Source organism: Octopus bimaculoides, chromosome 7 (genome assembly GCF_001194135.2).
Source record: "Octopus bimaculoides isolate UCB-OBI-ISO-001 chromosome 7, ASM119413v2, whole genome shotgun sequence".
NCBI classification, from domain to species: Eukaryota; Metazoa; Mollusca; class Cephalopoda; order Octopoda; family Octopodidae; genus Octopus; species Octopus bimaculoides.
Window position 1 is genome coordinate 67,777,293 of NC_068987.1, and position 8,014 is coordinate 67,785,306.

Genomic DNA, 8,014 nt, shown 5'->3' on the forward strand with positions numbered 1-8,014 from the left:
AGAGATCCATCGCTGCATTGTATTCAGTTCTGATTGCAGAAAAGATCTATAGCGCACAGGGTCTGTTCTTTTTCTTTCGAGGTACAGCTTGATGTCATCTGCATATTTCAGTACTGTAACATACCTCAAGTTGGCACCTATATCATTAATATATGCAACAAACAGTAGGATTCCAAGAAGGGATCCCTGTGGCACACCAGAAGTCACATCGTAGGGTGAAGAATGATGTCCTAGAATCCGACCGAGAATGAAAGATTTCAGTCAGTTATAGAGATCATCCTTCACACTCATTACAGAAAGTTTTATCATGATTCGTTTGTGTGGCACAGAGTTGAAGGCTTTAGCAAAACCAAGGTAGACAGCATCCGCCTATGAGCTACCATCATATCTTCGGTAATGACGTGGAGAAACTCGATGAGTTGACTACAGCACCTAGAGTTAGAGATAAAACCTATTTGTGATGATCGAATAAGGTTGTGAGAGCTCTAAAAGTTCCAGAATGTTTCTCTGACACAGGACTCCATCAGTTTGGCGATGCAGCCAGTAAAGCTGAGTGGAGGGTAGTTGACAGGTAATGTGAGATCACTTTTTTTTAGAACTGGGGAACGACACTGGCAATTTTCCATGGCTCTGGAGTGACTCAGTTGTTAAGACAGAAGTGAAAAAAGGAAGAAAGCTGGTGCAATATGCGTTCCGTTTATCGGATCAACTGGAACCCTTGACATCGTAAGCGACGGAGTGCCAACAACAACTATCTATCTATCTATCTATCTATCCATCTATCTATCTATCTATCTATCTATCTATCTATCTATTTATCTATCTGTCTGTCTGTCTGTCTGTCTGTCTATCTATCTACCTATATATATATATAAATATATATATATATATATATATATATATATATATATATGTGTGTGTGTGTGTGTGTGTGTGTGTGTGTGTGTACACACATAGATAGAGAGAGAGAGAGAGGGGGAGACAGAGGGAGGGATAAATAAATAAATAGATGGATGGATAGATAAATAAATGAGTGTGTGCTTATTAATGCGCACTCCGACACAGGGATGTACACTTCAAATACACACATACACACACGCACACAAGTATAAACTGCCATACTTTTATATGTGTATCTATTTATGTGTGCGCTCGTGTGTATGTGTGTGTGTGTGTGTTTGTGTGTGTTATGTCGGTTTGTATTTGGAAATCCATTTATGCATTAGTCACTTCAGGGACCTCATAACAGAAAGTTCCAAAAGACAACATCCTTCGATCAATGCTTTCAATGGAATTGACCTCGAGGGAGTGTAAGTACTACGGTATCTAAGTTAGACTCTGAAAGTTTGTTGTCTATCGCTTGCTTCGAATTCGGCTATCTTTTAACAACTTTAAATCACTAATGTAAAAGTGTATGGCATAAAAGTTCATCACAAGACAGACAGGCCACTTTTTTTCAACGAAAATTTAACTGGAGTTTATTTCCATCTGTGATTCCTGCAATAGTAGAGCTTTAATAGTGTCAATGTTTTCCTTCCTTCCGTCAAATAGCACACAAATGTGCAATTATATATCTTTCAATGATTAAAATTTGTTCTTTCGCGTTTTAAGTTGATGACAGTTGCAATGCTCTCCAGCTTTTATAAAATATAAATCTTGAAAATTTTGTGAACGCCTTGCCATACATGTCCCTGATTTAAGCTGCTTTTCGTGTTCAGGGATCTTATACAATTAAGTTACAGGAGTATTGTTAGGTACGAAAATTGTAATTAATAACGATGACTGACCTATTAGTCCCCTTTTGCATTTTCATCATCCTTCCTCACAGAAATGTTCTTGTTATGCTTATGACTGTATCGTTGAAATTTCCTGTCCATGCAAATAACACACATCGTTCAGTATCTAGTCAGATTTTCGCAAGCACCAACGCAAAGTAACAATATAAGACTCCCGTCACTACACACACACACACACACACACACACACACACACACCACCACCACCACCACCACCACTACCATCACCATATATTTTGAATCAGAAAATATGCAAGTTTTATTTTGACGATTTTAAAATGCATATTTGGAAATATTTTCGAGAAATCAAAACCAGATTAAATATATTTATATATATGATCGAAAAAATTAATTAATCGTATAACCGAATTCCTAAACCGTATGTAAGACATAGTTTTTGATGATATTAGAATTGTGACGAAAACTTTTATAGAATTGGGATCCCATTGTTATCATTAATTATGGACTAAAATATGGGTCTTAGTTGTTTATGGTTAGAAACAGAGGGGAATTAATTATATAAATAACATTGCAGAGCATGCATAAAAATAATTCATTCAGAAATAGAAAATCAACAGGTAAGCATAACATCAACCTTTACAGATTAAGATTCAATATCTACAGAAATATTAATACTTTCTTCAGCAGTATACATACCTTATAATATGGCTTTGATAGCATATTACTTAGAGAAAACATTCTGAGTGAATAAAAATACAACCGTGCTCTTAAATATACCTGAAATTTGATTTAAAACATCTCTTTTTACTTCTCTGTCTTTTAGAATAATATAATAGTTTCATGCCCATTTTCTCTCACATTTGAAATACGTACCTACGGTAATGTCATATAGTCTCTACGACAATGATCAGAAATAAGAAAGTGTTTGTATTGAAAAGGTTTACACAAAAATCTTCCCTCACAGTAACAACCCAGAAAAAGCACAGTTTTGGGCACACAAAAACGAAACAAAATTAATCATGTTAATAAATATATGTTAATTATATCTATCAACACAAATATAATGGCATAATTTAAAAGCAAATTGATAAAATTACCAATGATATTGTACCACCACGGCCTTTAACAGCTAAGTGACAGAACAAAAATATCTGTGACTTAGAATGTAGAAATGAAGAAATTGAAACTCATTTTAGATACAATAATATACACTAAACTTTGGTGTATATTGAATTTAGTGACAAAACTAATTGTATCTAAAGAAGGCAACACTGAATGTTGTGCCCTTCCTTGACATGCAAGAAAAAGCGGTATGAATGTATCTATTTTTTCATTCCTTTATGTTTCCCATCATTCAGTTATCTTCTAACTATGTATAAATATATGAAGATCTCCATGTATTTGGAGTGTGTGTCAGTGCTAGATTAAATGTATGCGTGCAAAGCAGTAGGTACGCCTACGTACATGTTAGATATTATGCAAAGCAATGAGTTTATTCCTTTACATTACGTGCATTGATTAACCAAGACATATGTATACATATTTAGTTCCTTATACTTATATTTAGTTCCTTATACTTATATTTAGTTCCTTATACTTATATTTAGTTCCTTATATGTATACATATTTAGTTCCTTATACTTATATTTAGTTCCTTATACTTATATTTAGTTCCTTATATGTATACATATTTAGTTCCTTATACTCACACGCTGACACAAATATTCGTGTCCGTGTATGTCCAATTGAGTGCGTATGTTTTTATGAGTGTACATACTTGTTTGTCAATATATATATATATATATATATATATACATATATGCACACATACTCACACACATATATATATATGTACATATACACACAAGCACACATACGCGCGCACTCACGCACACACACACATACACACGGATGTACACATCTGTACATGTATGTATAGGTATAATTATGTGTACGTGAAAATGTATTTCGAAAATTATGCATATATATTCGCATACATCCATACAGAGATAGGGTAATGTACGCAGATATGCTATAAATACACGAGGACGCTACTAAGTATGAATTTAAAATTTGTTATATATTTTATGTGTCTAAAATTTTAATCGACATTCGTTCCTGTTGAAAGCTTCCTAATGCCGCACTGGGAATTCTTCCGGCATTATACATTTGTCTTCTGCAGAAGATTTATTTCGATATTTCTAACATGCATGGAAATGTAACAGCGCTCTAGATGGCAGTAAGGGGGCGAGATTGTGCTGGTTAGGGTTGGACCTATTGTCAAAGAGAACATGCACGAAGAAGTGTACAATATTTATAAGATACGAAGCTTCCACCATAAATCCATAACACAGGAAATGGTTGGACTGCTTCGTAAACACGCTGTTGTTCATTGAATGCATTGACTTCAATCGATAATTTTTAGTAGTGTGTTTGTGTGTGTGTCTATGAATATGTGGTTGAGTGTGTGTGTGTGTGTGTGTGTCTATGAATATGTGGTTGAGTGTGTGTGTGTGTGTGTGTGTGTGTGTGTGTGTGTGTGTGTGTGTGTTTGTATGAGTATGTGGTTGCATGTGTGTATGTGTGTGCCTTTAACTTTGAAATCGCAGTTATCATGTATAGTAATTTCCCTTTCTCAACCATATACAATATATTGAGACTAGAGTCCGTTCTTAGAATTCTTAGTTTGAATCTATTAAATGTGTCGAATATCTTACTGTTTATAAAATATTTCTCCTTTCTTCACACATTGTGCCATTCCATTCATTTCGCACGTCTCTCTCAGCCTTTATCTATGTTTCACTCAATCCTCCTCTCTCACTCTAATATATACATTTATACTCACACATATCTGTACATATTATACGTGTGTGTGTGTGTGTGTGTGTGTGTTCATCTTATTCTCTCGATATCTTATTGGCTGCAATGTTTAGATTGTGCCCAAGTTTGTGTACTGCCTTCAAGAATGTTGTTCTTTAAATCGACCACAATGCATTTTCTGGTACATACTTTACAAACAACGTCATATAGGAAAGCAAATTTGACATTTGTTTGAAGTATATAACGGTTATAAAAAAATGCGTGTGTGTGTGTGTGTGTATTTTTCTATGTGGTCACGTGTTTATATATACGCGTGGATGCGTGCATGCGTATGGATAGTGAAGAGATGCGTTTGTAAATGAAGAATGGAAACTAACGACATAGTATGGTTTCTATATTTTAGAACTGTATATGCCAAACTCATTGCGAAATTTTCAAACATTTCAGAACTAGAAACAGTGGGGTAACATTTATGCAAAATATATTAGTAAACGCACCGAAATATGATGAGTTATCGAGATTTACTAGATTGCTATTGATATCCTGTGTTCTTGCGCAGCAATCAAATTTCTTCATTTCTTTTTACATATTTCACATTTAGGCGCAAGGGAATCTGTGTGGTAAGACGTTTGCTTCCCAGTTACATGGTTCCGGGTCCATTCCCACTGCATGGCTCCTTGGGTAAGTGTTTCCTACTATATCACCAGGCTGACCAAAGCCTTGTGAGTGGATTTGGTAGATAGCAACTAAAAGAAGCCCGTCGAATATTTATATGTGTGTGTGTTTGTGTTTGTGTTTGTCCCCCACCACCGCGTGACTACCGATGTTGGTGTATTGACGTCATTGCAACTTAATGATCCAGCAAAAGAGAATGATGGAATAAGTACCAATCTTAAAAAAAAAAAAAAACATGTAACGAGACAGATTCAGTCGACTAAAAGTTCTTCTAAAAGCGGTGTCCCAGCATGGCCGCAGTTTAATGACTGAAACAAATAAAAGATGAAAAATAGATGATATTCACTTTCTTTTGAGAGAAACATAACCATCTCGTGTGAATGACTGTGTGGTTTCTGACGATTCTTAAACATTAGTACCTGGTCGATTAAACTTCATCATCCCATGTCTGTGTGAAATAGACTCTACCAGCATTCTTGGTGGATCAGTACACTACAATTTTCATGGTGTTACGTAATTGTTTTAATCTTACATTGAAGATCATAACTTTGTCGTGCAAGTAGATGTATTATGGCAGGCAGCCAGAGACATCGTGGTTATCGGTTCTTCTATACTTACACATATTCTGAAGTTACATTCTGTATTCTGCTTCCTTAAATTTATTTTAGTGATTTCTGGAAATCGATCTTGGATCTTGTGCCGCAATAAAAAATGCTTCAGTTTCAGGTTTGACTTCTATTCTTATAAGAGTGTGTTGCCGACCTTGTCTGCATGCCCTGAGCTCAACCTTTTCTGTTATTGACAATTTAATTTCCTTTTTCCTTTTTGTTATTACTTTAACATACTATACGATAGTCATATTTTTCTCTTAAATTGTAAAACGCTTGCATTTCCTGGTGCTGATTCAGTCTGTGTTTTACATATGTTAGCTTCGTCGAAGACCGAAAACGTAGTTCTGTTCGTGTTTCGTAACTCCCCTTATATTTTCTATTACTCTTTACTGGATATTTTTATGGTTGAGCATTTGATATTATATAATAGTTACTTCTTGCATAATGTTCATAACTCCTTCTATTCGTGGTAAATATAATCTTTCTATATCAGATTTTGGGTGTATAAGATTGGTGCTATATTCTATGCTCACCGTGACAATAGTAAATTCTCCATAATTCCAAACAGCGAGGGGATCTCATTGCTTCACTTAATCTGCTCCCTGAAATTATATGCAGCCATCTCGAAATATGGTGATGTATTATAGTACAATCTTAAACTGGTTGTGCTTTACACGATGAATAATGGGATAGACATGACTGGAGCATATTTAATCTGCTTCATTTCAATGAAGATTGATTTGAGGACAAAGCATCAGCACCAACGTTTTCTTCGAGTCCACGACAGTAATGTTTGACTCCAGAACAAACTTAATGAAGAACCAAGAAAATGTATAACCTAATGAAAATCTAATATACAAGCTGTTCATACTATTTTTTAAAAACTTATTGCTTTCCTCTGCTCTAAATTATAGATGATAATAGCTAACAAAAGTTTAAAATTGAAACAAATTATAACATTATTTCTAATTTTATTGTTTGTGCAAACATAATAACCAGTATTACGTCTGATACTTAGACTTTTCTTTAAAATTATTCATCTAATAGCTAATTTCTTTTCTTTAAAACCGTTAAGTCTGTTAGTTAAAACACTTTTGTGAGTGTATGTGTGTGCGTGTGCGTGCGCGTGTAAATTTCGCTCCTCTTAAAATACTTTTAATATCACAAAAACATTTGTGGAAAATGAGACGGTTGTAGAGAAATTAATCAGTAGCGAGACGCTGCAATGATGGTCTCACATGTACTGGTTTACTTTGTGCCCATAGAAATTGACAATCGCCCTTTCTCAGAAATCCTGAGGGAGAGCGTAGTTGTCTAAGATGAGGGCAAACAGCTGGGTAAGAAATGCAGTGATGATATGAGTACCTAAGTTGTACATTTCCTCAGAAGATATACCTTCTGCATCAGAGGTTTCACAGGTTTGTAACTTCAACATTTCATGTAAGTGGCTCAACTTCCCAATGATGTTATTCTTAAATAGGTGAGAGAGGATAAGCATATGAAATTAAGGATCCACCTTGAGTAATGACCCAGAAGTGTTGTCTCCCCATCCTGACTATATATACTTTTAGACTCTAATCAATGTTTGGCTATTATTATAATAGATATCCATGCATTCTTTAGATGTTGGACCATGGTCCACATTCAGATCGTCGTAGAAAATAACTTTATGTCATTCCTTTCCCTAAAATCTTGCCAGTCTACCATTGACTCTTCATTATATACACCTAATGCGGTGGAATGTGCTCTTCGGCACCAGTTGCCATTCAACAAATTCTGTTCAGAATGTATTAAAGAACAGGAGGCTATCGTAGAAGACTTGTGGTTAAAGTGCTACGCAGTGGAATGAAACAAGAACCTCATAGGTACAAAGAGGACCTTATGCCCGTATGATACGTATCAAGAAGGAAAAGAAACAAATAATGCAGAATATGAGTTATCAGTTATAGACATTAACAAGTAATAGTAAAAAACTGAAGCAACATTTACGGAGGATAAGATAATAGCTGGGTAAACAGCAAATGAAAATACAATCGGAAAAGTAAAACAAATTCTAAGACATAACAAAATCTATCGAAATAAGTGTTTATAGATTCTTGGTTATTCTACATGAAATATGTATGTACATATATATATATATATATATATATA